Raw genomic sequence first — 17,730 nt, 5'->3', positions numbered from 1 at the left:
TCGGGTTAAAACAAAATAATAACTACAATTGATTCGTCTAAAAAATTATATTATTGAACTGATAATTCGTCAATTGGAATAATAACATCGGGTTAAAATTATTCATCGAGATAAAAAATTTATAAAACTTATTAACGGTAAAATAAAATAAAATTCGATTAGCTAAAATTATAGTAGAAAGCATACCCAAAATGCACTACTATTCGATTAGCTGAAATTATAGTAGAAAGCATGTACACTACTTTCCAACCTCGACGGTTCAAAATGGTGATTGGAGGCAAATTCCACCCAAAATAACCACAAAATACGCATTAGAGATATGTGTATTCAATTTCTAAAGTTTTTGTAAAGTACACACATGCTACACATGTGTTCAGATTTTGGCCAAAAAGGATTATGAATCCTTATGATGTGTATTTCAATAAAAATCAAAATTGAATACGCATGTGTAATATACGTGTCCTTTATTAAAATTTTAAAAAACTGAATGCGCATGTCCTAATGCGTATTTCGTGAGTATTTTTGGTGTAACGTACCGCTGGTCAGCATGTTAGAAATTTATCCCCAAATGGTGGGTATTTTGGTCTTTCACCCATTATAATATAGGATTGGTCGAGATTAAAATAAATTTAAAATCAAATTAAATATAATAAATTGAATTTAGTCAGTGTAATGGATTTCGGGCTAAAACAAAATAATAACCGCTATTGATTCGGGTTAAAAACTATATTATTGAACTGACAATTCGTCGATCATCATAATAATATCGAACTAAAATAAAATAATATATATTATTCATCCAAACTAAATTTTTTCAAAACTTATTCTCCGTAAAATAGAAAAAATCAAAATAAATTTTGATTAGCTAAAACAAATAAAACATGTTATTCATTTGAGTTAAACCAAAGTATATATTTATCCGGCTTTAAACAAAATTAAAGTCAAATTAAATATAATTAGGTAAATTTAATCAGTATAATAAGTCTCAGGATAAAATAAATTAAAATTAAATTAAATGTGATTTGCATACAACTGAACCGGGACAAAAGTTATCGTTTAAATTAAAAAATTATTATATTTTGTAAACACATATAAAAATAACAATAATACTATATACTTTAATTTAAAATATTTTTTTAAAATTTAAATACCTCTAAATAGAAAAATCGAATTATATGTTTATCATATAATATGCATAATGAAAATTTTATCCAAATTTTTTGTTTATGGTTCTTATTTAGATTTTTTACAAATATACGTGAATTTGTTTAATAATTATCAAATCACGTCATAGAAAATTTTTAAATAAATAAATTTCGCATATTAAAAGTTTCAATTCAATATATATATAAATTATATAATATTAAAAAAAATTGTGCATCGCATAGAATCTAAGCTAATATTAATAAATTAAAATTCCAACATTTATAATTAGGATCTGCAAGAGCATTTTCAATATCATTTTCTATAATTGTTCGTAAATTAGTATAAGGAAATTATTTATCTAAATTGTAAAGATATTTTTTGAAGGGGAGTTAGCTATAAATTATATTACTACTGAAAAAACTTTGATCTTCAAATAATTCTTCTAATCTAAACTAATATAAAATAAAATGTTTCGTACGATTTGATCATATTATAGCTGAGGATTAAGTTGAAAATTTCATAAATGATTATTATACGAATAAATAGAGTTGGCCAAACGAATGGTTCGGAAGAGCCGTGCCGATTTTTGGAGGGCCGATTTGGCTAGCCCAAGACTCGTGAATGGCTCGTTTTAAGGGTTAAGCCGTCATGGGCTCGCGCCAAGTCAAAAAATTCGAGCTCGTGTACGGCTTGCGGATTACACGAGTTACGCGAATTAGTCCCAGCAGTACAGATGATAGTAGCTGAGCTGTGCGCATGGACTGCACTTGGCGAGCCGTGGCCGTGTCGTGACGAGTTGTGCAGAGTTGTTTTTAACTCATGTGTGTGTATTACGTGTGCGCACCAAAACCAGAAGGTTGTATATATATAATTTAATTTTTCTACTGTCGGATGCATGTTGCACTAGTCCTCTCACGTGGCGACATATTAATATTTTTTTTGTTGCTTCTTATACTATATTTTATTCGGTATATACAATGATAATTTTAATTAAATTAGATTAGGCTACTATAATACCTAGAATATATTTCCTAAGATATAAAATATTTAAGAGTGTAGGAAATATTTTTAATGATATAAAAGTATTTTATTTGACAAATAATATATTTGAGATACAAGGAAAAATTACTTTTAAAAAAATAATGAGTGGGATAAAATGAGACACTAATATTTTATAATAAGAAATGAGTGTAAAAATCTCTCGTTGAATGAATAAACATTTATGGTGTGAATGAATTAAATTTAATCCCTTTAAAAACATCCTTTTTAAAACAAATTTAGCACGAGACTTTTAAAAAATATCCAAACTTTGATGTTCATTTTTCAAATTTGTTGATTTATTGATTCTGCAAAAGAGCCTAAAAAAGATCATATTTTGATAAAAAAAATTGATTTCATTATTTTGGATTTTAGAGTATATTTCTTAAAAAAATATTTTTTGATTCTTCAGCAAATTGGAATATCTCTTGTATTTATGGTTAACATATAAATACACTTGAAAACAATTTTGAAAATATTTTTCTAGATTCGTCTTTTTACTTTTGATTGTATCAATTAAATTAATGCATATTTGGAGAGGATATACGTGTTCTAAATTTTATGTTAAATTATGCAAATATCAAAATATATAATTAATCGAATATGTAGTTTCCGAACCGCCCAAACTCCCTCGAGTCTGCTTCTCTGTATATGCAGTTTTGTCACTCTGGTCTGATGAAAAACACAATTGAATTCCCCAATGACGACCAAAGACTCATCCCTTAATTTCACGATTATTAAAGAGAGCTCCTCCCGTAGCCTTCTCTTTTTCATTTGTTTCTGAAGGGCATACACGTTAATGAAAGAAAATGAGTGATTACTTGAAACAAGTGTACCTCTTATCCATATTCATTGCCTCGTAGATTTTTGCAATTAGATTTCAATACATCCGCATTCCAAAATTTGGAATGCAAATTGTCACCAAACCATCTGATTGACATGTAGACAATTTCTATTTCCATTATATATTTGTCCCTAGTTCCAAATTCCCTGAGATTTATTCATTCATTGTTGACATTTCATCTCCCAAATACAAAATATGACTGCTTTTGTCTCCCTCGACACCTCTTTAATATTAGCCCACTAATGTAGTTTGCAGCACCCCTAATATTCCAACTTGCTATTCTTAAAATTTTCATAATATATAACAATTGCTTTTCATGAGACCCCAAGCTTATAGTTCCAGGTTCACCCTATTAAGTTGTGCGTCGGAATCAAGCCCATCAAAATTCCAGTATTTAAGACAACATGGCCTTCATCCTTAACCTTACTGCGTGTTGCCTTAGCTTCCTGCATATTATATTTTATCAACTAGCCTCTGCTGAAAGGTACTTTGAAATATTTATTTTTCTTATTTGAATTTAGCTTTCCTAGTCTCTCTCTGTTACTTTTAGTCTTGAGTTTTTTGAGATTTTGCACTAAATATTGTTGTGCGTCGCACGTTCCTGCTAAATCCTTTCCAATGGTATCGTCCAAAATAACAAAAAGAAATATTTCTTTTCATTTAAAATATTTTAGAATAAAATTTAAATTAAATAGAAAGGAGATACACCCGCAATATATTATAACCTTAGGATCCTATTATGAACATGAATTGTTGTAATTCAATTCGATTCAAGTTTTTAGATTAAATCAATACTTATCAGTAGAGGTGGCCAAACGAGCGGGTCGGCTCACCATGACTCGCCTCGGCTAGCCTTTTTACTCGTATAAAATCGGCCTGTTTCGTGCCGAATCAAACTCGGCACGAACCGTAATAGTAGAACGAGGCGTATACGAGTCAAAGAATTATGAATCGCGATTCGGCACGACACGAAAACTCAGCACGACACGAACACTAGTGTATATGTTGGTTACTGTTTCTATTGAGGATTGGATCAATAATTCTTTATTTATTTTTATAAAACCTATCTCTGAACTTAATTTATGCAATTGTTATATTACATGACTAACTTATATTTATGATTATTTTTTATTAACCAAAATGGCTAAAGCCAAAAAGTCTATATGTTTTCATAAAAGACCGCTCTGATTTTATTTGGAACCAAACCCTGATTTAATCATTTTAAATTCATATAAAATACTTTTACTTGCTAGAAAATCTTGAAACTTGAGATTTCTCACTTAAATCGTATTTTATATGCATGGTTTAAGTTTCATAATTTTTCAAGAAATTTTGTTCGGGTTTATTTTTTGCAGGTGTTGACCAAGACTTTGACCAAGTGTTTGACCGAGTTACCTTTGACCAAAATTTTCAGATCATCATTTTATAATATTTAGGTAATTATTATATTTTTAGTTTTATTTATTAAGGACTTATGGATTAAATTGATTATTTAATTAATGATACGCGTTACACATTTATCCGTTAATCAGTATTAATCTAATATTATATTATAAATATAAAAAGTGTTGTGTTTTATTTAAAAAGAGCTGAAACTTAGGCAATTAATACTATGTTGAGAATGAGCCACATCACCCTCTCATCCAACAAATCCAAAACATTCATTCTCCTCCCCTTATTTCAAATAACTTTCTCGTCCATTCTTTTTATAAATAAACACCACCTTCACCATTTTTACTATAAGGTAAGAGCTAAATAATTGATGCGCATCTAAATAACTATTCTCTCTACATACTCTCTAAAATTCTAACCCAACTACTTTTCTCAAAAACCTTTTTACTTACAAATATATATCTATATTCAAGGTTTTTAATCTTCAAGTTTAGTTCCACCAACCAAGCTCTCGTATCCCAAGCAACGCTCATTTATATCATAAGGCAGTCGTTCTACGTAAATATTTACTTAACTGGGGTCCCAAACCTTTCAAATATTTTAATTACTGGATTGAAGATCAATCTTATATCGAGCAGTTAAAACATAACTGGAAGAATGAAATGAAGGGAGTTTCAATGCTGGAAAAAATAAAGGCGTGGAAAGCCTTCTCTAGGGAGAGGAATAAGCATATTTTTGGCAATATACATGAGAAAATCAGAGGGGTGGGAAAAAATAAGAAGAATCAGATATGATAGATTTGGACAACACGAAGACAGTCATAGAGAAATCACTCGGGGACTTGTAAAGAATTCTTTCAAAGATGTTGTATCAGCAAGTAAGAGTAAACTGTGGATTGAATGGCGAAAGGAATATACACTTCTTTCACAATGCTATAAGTCTCAGAAAGAGAAGCAGTTAGATATTGGGACTTGAGGTGGAGGATAATTGGGTGTTTGTACCATCAGAAATCAAACAGGCTATCACTAAGCATTTTAAAAATTTCTTTGGGGACTGAAAATCACAAATGATCTTGGCACTAGTCCCACACTTTAATGGAAGGCTCAATGACACTCAAAGGTAGGACCTTGTGGAAAAATTTGGAATAGAGGAAATCAAAGCAGCTCTATTTTATTAAGACTCAAACAAGGCACTGAGGCAAGATGGTTTTACAACATGGATCTTAAAAGCAACCTGGAAAATAATAAAAGATAATGTAATGGGGGTATTTGGAAAGTTTCATAGGAAGGCTATACTCCCAACAAGCACTACTAGAAAAATAAGATTAGACATCGCACCTTAGACATCGGTTAAGAAAACCACCGATGTTAAATCTACTTTTTACATCACTAAAACAAGAACCGATGTCTTTATATTTTTCGGACATCAGTTGTCTTTGAAAACGATGTCTAGGACAAGATTAAAAAAAAGTAAGCGCGAGACCCCTCTTTTTTTCCCCGCCTTAAGCCAAATATTTTGGTTTTAGTTCCCCCCATAACTTTCCCCCTTAATTTTCATTCCCCTCCCAAACAAACACGGGCCTTGTCCTAATTTTCAAAATAAAAAAAAAATAAAAAACTAAAAAACATAAAACTAAAAACATTAAAACATAAAACTGAAAATATAAATTGTCATTCATACAAACGAGAGCAACGGTAGTGTTCTTCCCCCTTTGTTGTCCAAACGTAACCCTAAAACTAACCCCGCCTTCGATTACTCCTTCGATTTTCATCTCAATTTCAGATTAAGTTTCAATTACAGTAAACCCGCTTTCTTTGTTTCTTTATTCGATTAATCTTTTGATTTTCTTTGTTTCTATTCTTGAACATATTTGGGGGTTTGGTGTTTGTTCGAGCTTGGTTCTTGGTGCTTTGGAGGTGTTTGTTCGAGCTTGGTTCTTGGTGCTTTGGAGCTTAGCTATTTGAAGTTTTGTGCTTAATTAGGTATGAGTTTCTATTCGATTTTGAGAATCGATTTATTTGGATCTTAAATTAGGTATATATTTCTGTTCGATTAGAGTTTAATTAGAGTATCATTAGAGTTTTCTTTGGCAGCATGTATACTATCTATAGTTGTATGTGTGCATGCATATATGTATGCTTAACTGTGTGAGTTGTTGTTATGTTTATATATGTGTACAAGTACAAATGTTTGTGTCCCCTGTATATGAGTTTGTGTCCCCTGTATATGAGTTGTTTATGTCCCCTGTATATCTGTATTTATATATCCCCTGTAAACATGAAGGTATTTACATGAATTCTAATATGATATATTAGGTGAAATTATTAGGCTTGTATATTATTAGATATAAGCAAGTAGTTGTATGAGTGTATGTTTAGTGAATATTAGATCAAATTTTTAGGCTTCCATGTTGTTAGCCTAAGAGCATCTCCAACGATACTCTCTATAATAGTTGGCTATAATAATATAAACTGATAGTTATGTAAAATTTGTTGAATGTATAAGGTTTTATGCTCGAATGAAGTTGGCAGTAGGATTAACTATATGTTAATATAATACTATATTGTGTAAAAATGTCTCACAAGGGCTCCCCTGTCTTGGAGATGCTCTAATTAGAGTTAATATACTAGTACTATAATAGCAAACATTAGTGAATATTAGAGTCTAATTGAGTATCACTAACTGTTAACAACTTAAACACGGGGATGATGTGATAATTATAAGTAAATTAAAATATTTATTAATGATAATGTTATAGTTATAGTTAGTCTTTGTTAATAAGAACTTGAATCGAAAGTATAATCTAAATTGTATCCATATTAGGGGGTGAATTACAATTATAGACTACTATTTTGTAGTCTTTGTTACTACGATATTTGACATTTTACTTAACAATCAGGTAGTTCCTTCTTAACATGGACAAGTCGTGGATTTTCAAAGATAGGGATACACTCGAATATGAAATTGAAGTGTTTGGTGTTGCGAAAACAATTTTTATATTGCATGAAAATATTGCCCACCTGCTCGAGTTTAAAATGATTGGCCAAGGAGCAATATGTACATACATGGCGTGAGTATTATTATTTTTCCTTATTCTTATCTTTTCATTCTTTTACGATGTCTCACGTATTCTTGTTTGCTGCATTTTTTATTTACAATGTAGGTACTTGCATTCGGTGGTTATTGGCAATAACAATCACGAGTTATTTGCTTTTTGTGATCCCGGAGCCACATTTACCCTGAACAGCGATTTTGAAAATAACTTGGTTAATCGTTTGAAAGAGGGCAATCCTGATCGTCTCTTTTTAATGCCACATAATAGCGGGTAATTATATTAAGTATTTTCACTTGGATATTTGTTTATATAGCTCAAAATCATAATTTGTATGATTTTGGGAGTAATTCTGTTTCCTTAATTTTTTTATAAAAACAGTTGCCACTGGATACTGGTTGTGATATGGGCTGGCGAGATTTTCATACTAAATCCTTTACCTCGTGCAACTGCTTTTCCAGAGTTGGAAAAAGCCGTATCAAAGTATTTTTGTTTATATTTAAACTATTTTCTCTTCAATTTTTTATTATGGCATTGATATCGATCAGTTCACGTTATTGACAATGCTAAGTGGACAGGGCGGTGATTGCTTTCAACATTCAGGCTGGAAATGGAAACAAAGCCCCGAGTATCATATATATTCCGGTAAGTTTTATTTATTTTCTGCATTCATGTCGGTGCACTTCTGACTTTGCACTACTACTTGTTCGGACCAGTCTTTAATTTAGTAACTAATTTTTTTTGTTAAACAGGGATGTCCTAAATAGCCGGGTGGGACTGAATGTGGATATGTAGTTCTGTATTACATGAAAGAGATTGTCATGGACCCCGAAATGTCATTTATGAAAAAGGTATTTGTTTCTACTTCAATGCATAGTTGGTTTATATGTTAGTTGTAATTGGATTCATTATAATTGTCGTGTTTTACATTATTCAGTGGGCTGCCAAGAATCGGAAGGTAATTTGTTCCAGAGATGAGCTTGATGAGGTTCGATTTCAGACGTTAGACTATATCGAGTCCTTGTGAAAAGGCCCTGATGATCTGCAGCTTGAAATCTTGAACATATCGTTTTCTTTGAAGTAGGCGAACTTTGGTTTATTTTGACTCTAGCTAGCTAGACTTGTGTTGTACCAATCAATTTGCTTTAAGTATTTGAACTTTCATTTATTTTGACGTGGAGGAAACATTGAATGATTTGGTGTTGGGATGACTTATGTAGATGTTAATATATGGTTGGGTTTATCTATGTAGTTGGTTTGGATTATTGAATGATGATGCAATTGGTAAATTAATGCACGTATGGTTTTTCGACATGGATTTTTGATTTGGTAACTTAGATTTGGTATTGGTAACTTAGATTTGGTATTGGTAACTTAGATTTCTGATTTTGGTTTGGCATTTTGATTTTTGGGGATTTTAATGAAGCAGGTGATTCATGGAAAAATAATCAAAACAGACATCACTTTACTAAGCCAAATAACTGATGTTAATAATAAGCAAATAACACATCCCTTTATATGAAAGCCACTATGGCACTGATGTCATAAGCAATCACACATATCAGTTTGTTAGTTTCAAACTGATGTAAAACCAAGAATAGATATCATATAATACAAAAAGTGATGTAAAAATATAGTAAAGACATCAGTTCATTTATATGAAAGCCACTATGACACTGATGTCATAAGCAATCACTGATGTCATAAGCAATCACACATATCAGTTTGTTAGTTTAAAACCGATGTAAAATCAAAGAATAAATATCATATAAATGTATAAAGTGATGTAAAAATAGAGTAAAGAAATCAGTTCACTTACAGAATCGATGTCTAAATAAACATTGCACATCGATACTATATAGTGACTGATGTTATACAATAAAACACACATCAGCTTGATTTGAAGATTGATGTTAATTTGTTGTTTTCTCCTATACATAATATGTTTAAACTGATAGAAATTTCATATTATTACAGCATTGAAGTCATAGTAAAGGACTACTTTGAAGAAAAATACATCAGAATAAATTTAAAACCGATGTCAAATATGCTTTAAGACATCGGCTCACAACCGATATAAAAGACCCCTACATTTAACATCACATGCAAAGACATCGGTTTGATTTTTAAAAGACATCAGTCCACAACCGATGTCTAAGGCCTTTTTTCTAGTAGTGAAGTACTAACTCATCTTCCTTAGTCCTTATCCATAAAAAGCAAGGGCCAAAAAAGGTTGAAGACTATCCTCCGATAAGTTTGATTAATAGAATTATGTAACCTTTAAAAAAAGTGCTAGCTATCAGACTTAGTAAGATGATGGATACATTAGTCTCTAAATGTCAGTACACATTTATCAAAGGAAGATACATTTTAGATTTTTCTCTTAAAGACCTTGGACCTCTCCCTTATTTCTTAAGCATGGAAGTACATTATATCTCTTAAGGTCTCTTTTTGTTCCATCAAAAATACATAAAGTCTCTTCTTAAAGCAAATACCGTGTCAACCCCCTCTCTCGCAAAGAACATCTCACTCTAAATGATGGCACTCCACAAAAAGATGCCATTGAATTTCGATAAATTATGGGCTCCCTCCAATACACGTCTCTTACTCGGCCGGACATATCTTTGCTGTTAACAAATTGTCCCAATTCATGCATAATAATTCTGTTACACACTGGGCAGCTATCAAACACATGCCACGATAAATCAAAGGCATTGTAACTCTTGGTCTACATTTCTGAAAATCACAATCTCACTTTACATGCCTTTTCGAACTTTGACTAGGCAGGAAATCCTGATGACTACACTTGTACATCTACACATGTCAAAGAATGGTCTCTGTCCCGAAAACTCCATCTTGCGGGGGCATATCAGACTTAATCTTTAGGAAGGCAACAAATAAATAACGAACCATATGTTGGGGTTCGGGGTATTAAAACACAGCGGAAAAATAAATAAAACTGTAAAAACTGAATAAAATTGAAACCCACCGCATGATTCATTCGAAAAAATATATTTAATTTATAGTTAAGATATTTACCTTAAGGAGTTTTACGATTATGGTTATCTAATGAATATCCTAATTTTAACTGGACACCACGTATCTTTCCTTAACGATTTATGCCGTAGAGGTATTCATACGAAAGCCGGTACGGAGGAGGCGTGTACTAGCACCAAGAACGTACATGTTTTCTTCTTTCTATCTGACACACACACACTGTAATAACCCCAATTTTCAGAATTTTTGAAACTCTAATGAATAGTAACTTTTTACTGATGATGCTGATTAAGGAAAATTATCAGACCACGCTATATAGGAGTACTGTTATGGAAATTCTAAGAACGTATTAGTATTTCATAAAGTAAATGAGCGTATGTAAAGGTCGTTAGAATTCGAATCCGGACACTTTGTTTTTTCCCAAAAATCCATCAGATACTGAAAAAATTGAGTATAAGGTAACATGATTAAAAAGATTTAAATTCAAGGTTAATAAGAGAGGATCATAAAAGGAATATAACATATTGAGAAAGGTTTAGAGGAACCCAAGTAATAAGATCCCGGATATGATCCCTCAAACGACGAATGAAAATGAAAGTTAAGCGAACCGTATAACAGATAAGCGGTCATTAGCCAAGTTATTAAGCACTAATTAAAGGGATTAGGGGATGATGACATCATCCAACCATAAGGATTGAACAAGTGTCCTTGTGATGATGTAATCAAGGTGAGATCATCACTTTATTTAAGCAAAAGCAAAGATATTTTCAAAGGTTAATGTTCAACCAAGCATTTCATTTCATTCAAAAAAGAAATCAACCAAGCAACATTTCATTTCTCCCCCCCCCCCATTTCCAAGCTTCTTGCTCTCTGCTAAAATAATACCAGCAACTTCAAACTGCCATATCTCCTTCAATACTCACTCAAATATTGTATTCTATAGCTCGTTGGAAAGGTATTGAGATGGCCTACAACTCTTGTTCATAAGTCTCATCCAAATAATCATCGTAATACCCTCGTATTTACAGTTCTTTAAATCGGACTAATTGTAACTCCTAAAGTTCTAACTCATTTCTTGAACTCCTTTGCAAGTTTGAACATGATAAACATAGATCAAGGCTCTATTAAGGATTAAAAATCTCATGTAAGTGGTTTAAGGATCTAAGGAAGGTATAAACTTCAAACCCTGGCTTTGATTTTATAATTCCATTAAGTTTATTGAAGCATTGTTAGGATTAAGGCTTGATCTTTGATTATAAGTAGTTTTGGTGGATTTGTATTGGTTTTGAATATTGGGTCTTTGATTGGTTGGATAAATTGGTAAAACTTGGAGTTGGGGACTGAGTTTTTAGTATGATGGTTGAATATTGTTGTGTTGGTGGTTGTGAGTGAATTGATGAGGATTTAGAGTGGTAATTATTTTGGGAATCTCGTAAACATAGCCGTCGTAATGCTCATTTTCCTTAGACTGTTTTGTATGAAACTTTAGGACCCGTGAACTCACTGTAAGCTTCTGACCTTTGCCATGTTTAGATAGTTCATGTTACGAGCTTCGTTTTGATATGTCGTTCACCTAAATCCGAGTTACGAGCGATGAGAAAAAACCATTTTAAGTAATGGCGTTTCGCGAGCGAACCCCGAAACCTCGAGTAACTTTAAGACCATAATTGAGACCCTTAAATGATTAATCGAAACACGAAACAATTATGTAAGGTAGATTAGGAATTTGGTAAATTACTCGCGAAAGAGTCGCCTTAACATTCGTAACGGTTAATTTATTAAAATTGGTGGAGCCGAGGGTACGCGAGCGATTAACGCAAATCGATAAGCGTATAAGCGACCGTAAGCGACCGTTAGGGTATAAGTGAGTTTTGACTAGTTTCTTAAGCGACCGTGGTCTAATTTCGGATTATGTTGTTGTTCATAGGTTACCGGACCCACTCTCAGCTTAAGTTTATCCGGGAACACTCAAGCAAGTTTTCTACCCGTTATACTGTTGTTGTGATGTATATGTGTATATGCATTATCTTGTGATAAGTGCATGATTGTTATTTAAAAATCTTGCGATATATTGGAGCATGTTGATATGATATATATGAATGCCTGTTTCGTAATCTTGATATTCTATTATCAATACAAATGCTTGTAAACTGCATACTACCTATGCTAGAGATAAGCAGTAGTTGCGTATACCCTTAGTATAAGGGACCCGAAGGTGAACATTTTTCTAAACCGGGTGTCGATGTTCCCGAGTATAATATATATATATAGTTTTCTATAACTATTAATCGAATAAGGTATATTCGATATTTTTGAATAATAATCAAACTTATTTTCGATTATTCAAATAAAGATCGTAGTTTCGTATAAGTATATCTTTTGTTATTTATTATTCATTTCAAGTATGAGTTTTAAAACTTCTACTTCAATTATTTTTATAAAGATTATCCTTATGGGAATATTATTTAAATAATAATATTCAGATATTTTCTAACATATCGGGAATGATTTATTTTATTAAATCATCATTACTCTAAACATTCTTTAAAATGTTTTCGAGTCTTCAAAATGATTTTAAAAGCTAGAGCGGATCCTAAAACTCATTTTCAGATTTAAGATCTTGCTTTCGAAGGGGATTTAAATACTCGCTCAAAACCTAAGGGATCCGGCTTCGTGTTGTATTTTTGGAGTAACGAAGTTGCTAATTTGATAAAAGAGTTTGATTACTTGCCCAATATTCGGGAAGTAAGCCCAATCGAAATGCGTCGGCATAAGCAACATGGGCTCAGCGGGGGTCCATGAAAGTGTAAGTGGCTCAGTGAGAGTCCATCAATGTGTAAGTGGCTGAGTGGCAGTACATCATAGGTCCTAATGCGGCCAGGGTGATGACCAGTGGGGAATTCGTCCATCTACTAGTAGAAAAGGTGACTTAATTGATATATTTGCCTGATCAGCAAGATATCAGGTTTATGCCAAAGTTTTTTCTTTCCAAAATTCTTGGGAATGACAACTCTGCTTATAATTCCATAGTAGAAGGGTGTATGAAATGTATATATATATATAGGTGTATATATATATCGGGACTAATGAAGTATCTCGAAACTTCATTCTTTCAAATGATATTTCAAAGATTGAATATATTCAAGTCTTATCTTGTAGTCTCATCTACGTGATGAACTCTTGAAACTGATTATATCTTGAACGGTGGTAGTTCAAGTAGTATTCGGAAAAGATATAAGTATATTGGAGTATCTTGTAACTTCATCTTTTCAACTTATATCTAGTTAATGATTATCTTATGCACGACAAAGATTTTCAGAAAAAAATATTGAGACGAGGTTAGATTTACGAGATCATCTTGCAACGATATTTTATACAGTTATAAACTGGAACTCTGTGTATATTATACATGTCAGAGGATTTTAAAGATTTTGAGAAGTATATATGTATATATATACTGAATATTTTGTGACTTCGTCGCATTAAGATATCAAACTTGGTTCATTTCTTCTTGACCAAGACTTTCATGAGTACTATGAGAATGCTCATATATTGTTAATTATTATACATATTATTTCAGTGGGCTTGTTGCTCACCCTTGCTTTCTTCTTTCATCACACAATAATAGATAGACAAGATGAACAGGACCAAACTCCCAATTCGTGAGCGGATAGGAAACGTTCCGCAGTTTTCTGTAAGCGTTGATGCCGCTGTAGCTGAGGTAGGAACTACCAATAGGCTAGGTTTCCAATTATTGATGTACCAGACTTATGTATATTTACGAATTATAATAATGGCAAAGATTATGTAAATCTATTCAGAAACCCTTTTGAGGTGTAATGACTTATAATTGTGGAATAAAATGACTTGTGTTATTTTTGATATTCATCTCTGAGACTATAACTTGTGGTGTGTGTGTATATTGTGGGGTCACAGTACGGAGTAGTTGGTTGTTTATTAAGGGAAATGGAACTCGTGACAACCCGGATCCCCGACCCCGGATTTGGGGGTGTTACAGAAATGGTATTAGAGCCAAGCGTTATAAACCTCAGAGATGATTAGTCGTTAAAATGATAAGTTCACTAAGATAATAAGAAATCTTGCCAAGTTCATAGTCGGACTACCTAATGTAGTACTGGCAGTTAAAACCCTTACGGGAACCCTTATAAATATCATGATATAGATCGTTATCGTATATGGTAGCGGGACTCCAAACCCTGAAGTTCAGGAGCAACGATACGATGATGTTTTACTACTTCTTAGGGATCAGATTGTGGATCCAATGGAGCATCCCTAATGAGGGACCAGATGATGTTCATATTGAGGATGTAGCGGTTGAGGATGTTGTCCTGGAAGGGATTGTTGCTGAGGAGGATCCCGTGGAGGATCCTGACAAGAATGAAGGAAGGACCACTGAGGAATTGATGACTGTAGTCAGGGTGACTACTAGAGATAGGATTGGCCGGTTACTACCATAGGTTCGTTCAAGTTTACAAAGATCGCAGCCACTTTAACGCGTCTTACTCGTAAGACTGAGAAGTTCGAATGGACAGAGAAATGTGAGAACAGCTTCCAAGAACTGAAGCAAAGATTGGTGACGGCCCCTATATTGGAGTTACCGGATGGAAAAGGAGATTTTATGATTTATAGTGACGCTTCGCACAAGTAATTAGGGTGTGTGCTTAGATAACACGACAAGGTATTCGCATACGCATTAATTCAATTAAGGGAATATGAAATTCGATATCCCACCCATGATCTTGAGCTCGCGGTAATAATTTTGCCCTAAAGATTGGAGGCACTACTTGTATGGAGAGAAGTGTGAGATTTACACAAACCATAAGAGTCCTAGTAAATTTTCACGCAGAAAGAGCTCAACATGCGCCAGAGAAGGTGGTTAGAGCTAATTAAGGATTATGATTGTGATATTCTTTATCATCCAATAAAAGCCAATATGGTGTCTGACGCCCTGAGTAGAAAGGAAAGTCTCAAGATGATAATGTCTTCGGAAGAGTTGAAAGAGATTTCAAGAAAATGGAAATAGAAGTGAAGGTAACCGGAGCCGGTACTGGAAAGCTGTTTGAGATTGCAATGCAACCCGAATTATTGAAAAAGATCAAATTATGCCAGGAAAAAGTGATGAAAGAAGGAAGAGAGCCAATGACTGAAGAAGAGATTAATACCGAGAAAGATGATAAGGGAATAATGAGGTATTCCGACAGAAATTGGGTTTCAATGTTCAAGAGCTTAAGGACGAGATCTTAGATGAAAGCCATAGTTCGAGGAATAAGATTTAGGGCAAACCCTGAATGTGATCATCAGGGAGGTCTCCATCAAGATAGAAGGAACCCATAACATAATGAAGTGGAAAACAAGGATTTTAACGTATAAGATAACCCCGATTATGGGAGAAGGATGAAACATTTTATACTGAGAAAATAGAAGTCGAGAAAGATAGGGAGAACCGGGACGGTACTCCTATGGGGAAATTCATGGACCTGCCTAAACACAACTTATACTTTTATCCCCAACCACCAGCCTGAGGAAATAATGCGGTAGGAAATTCTTTCAAGACCTTAAAGTCGCTAAGCTCTCAGAGTTCCAAGGAACAAATTGACCCAGCGAGGCAAGAGCCTGGCTAAAGGAAATATAGGAATCATTTGAGATTCTAGATGATTGACGAAGCGCAAAAGACTATTTTTGTCACTTACCTTCCTAAGAGAGAGAGGCCACCCGCTGGTGAAAGGCCAAGAAAGACACGGGGCCAGAGGTTATAATAAACCGATTAAAGTTCAGTCAATTATTTTCGGGAAAGTACTTCCCAAGGTTATAGAGATAGTGTAAAAGATTTAGAGCCAGAACAAAGGCGGACGAGTTGATGAATTATGAATCTAAGTTGTAAAATTTGGCAAGATTCATCCTGAGGACACTAATCCCAGAACGACACGATGTTTGACGTCAATGATTAATGGGTTCATGAAATGATTGTAAAAAAAACTGAAGTGGAAAGGAATTTAAAGGCAATAGAGTTTGAGGAATGATAAGGGAGTTGGGTATGAGGAAACCCTAAAGACTCGTAGTAATAGAAATAGAAAAGTGTGTGATCATCAGGATGAGGGTGCTTCTGTTAGATATATTTGTGATGTCATGTCTAATAATGATTTGTGTTTAGTTTTCAGATCTTAACTAACAGGACAAATCAGGACTTAACTGGAAATCAGTACTTATACTGAAGTCAGAGCTTAAGATATCAGAACTTAAGTTATCAGAACTTAAGATATCAGAAGATATTTATTAGGAGATAATATCAGGATTTAAGAAGACATTCAGATGAGGAAGACGACTGATTGAAGGAAAGAAGATTAAGGCAAACACAAGAAGAGATATGCATGGAGAAGAATTCTATGAAGAACAGAATAATTGGAAGAAAAGATAACTAGTTGATATATTTTAGGATGTAGACTTATGTTCGATATCAATTAGAAGTTTATCGTGTAACTGTGTGTCTATATAAATACAACATATGGTTTACACTATAAGTGTTATCATAATCGAGAATATTATTCATTGTAACCCTAGCAGCTCTCGTTATATTTATTCATCACTGAGAGAGAACGGTTCCATTGTAATACTGTTTTATTAATAAGATTATTCTGTTTTTCATACTTGTGTTCTTAATTCGATTTGATAGTAGTATACGCTGTATTCAACCTCCTTCTACAGTGTGTGTGACCTAACAAGTGGTATCAGAGCAGTCTGTTAACACATATACAGTAAAGATCCAAAACAATCATGTCTGAAGAAGAGAAAACTCCAACCAAGCCCACCAAAACTGAAGAAACTCCAAATACTCAAATCCATAATCGATATGAGACTATTAGGGTTCCCATACTGAAATCTTCTGAGTATCCCATATGGATGGTGAGGATGACTATGTTTCTGGAAGCTACAGATCCAGAATACCTTGACAAAATTAATGAAGGTCCACATAAGCCAACTAAGCTCTCTGTTGTAGTTGCAGATCAGCCAACACAGACTGTACCAAAGGAGAAAAGTGAGTATACAGCTGAAGATATCTCATATTTTGCCAAGGATGTAAAGGTAAGGCATTTGTTGTATAGTGCCATTGATAATGTCATGTCAAACCGGGTAATTAACTGCAAGACTGCAAAGGAGATATGGGATGCCTTGGAGACAAGATGCCAGGGAACTGATTCAATTAAGAAGAACAGGAGGACTATACTTACTCAAGAGTATGAGC

At 33.4% G+C, this 17,730-nt stretch overlaps 1 long non-coding RNA gene across 1 annotated transcript; it reads left to right on the top strand.

Annotated features, from left to right (window-relative positions):
* Positions 1–6,274: 6,274 nt before the first annotated feature.
* On the top strand, positions 6,275–8,699 carry LOC141676967 (uncharacterized). The gene is made up of 6 exons (XR_012557262.1): positions 6,275–6,402; positions 7,584–7,745; positions 7,854–7,955; positions 8,051–8,117; positions 8,225–8,323; positions 8,410–8,699. It is a non-coding gene; the product is annotated as an uncharacterized LOC141676967 (long non-coding RNA).
* Positions 8,700–17,730: the final 9,031 nt, after the last annotated feature.

Source organism: Apium graveolens, chromosome 8 (assembly GCF_009905375.1).
Source record: "Apium graveolens cultivar Ventura chromosome 8, ASM990537v1, whole genome shotgun sequence".
NCBI lineage: Eukaryota > Viridiplantae > Streptophyta > Magnoliopsida > Apiales > Apiaceae > Apium > Apium graveolens.
The sequence above is the reverse complement of the archived record's forward strand: the minus strand, read 5'-3'. Positions and strand labels throughout refer to the sequence as shown.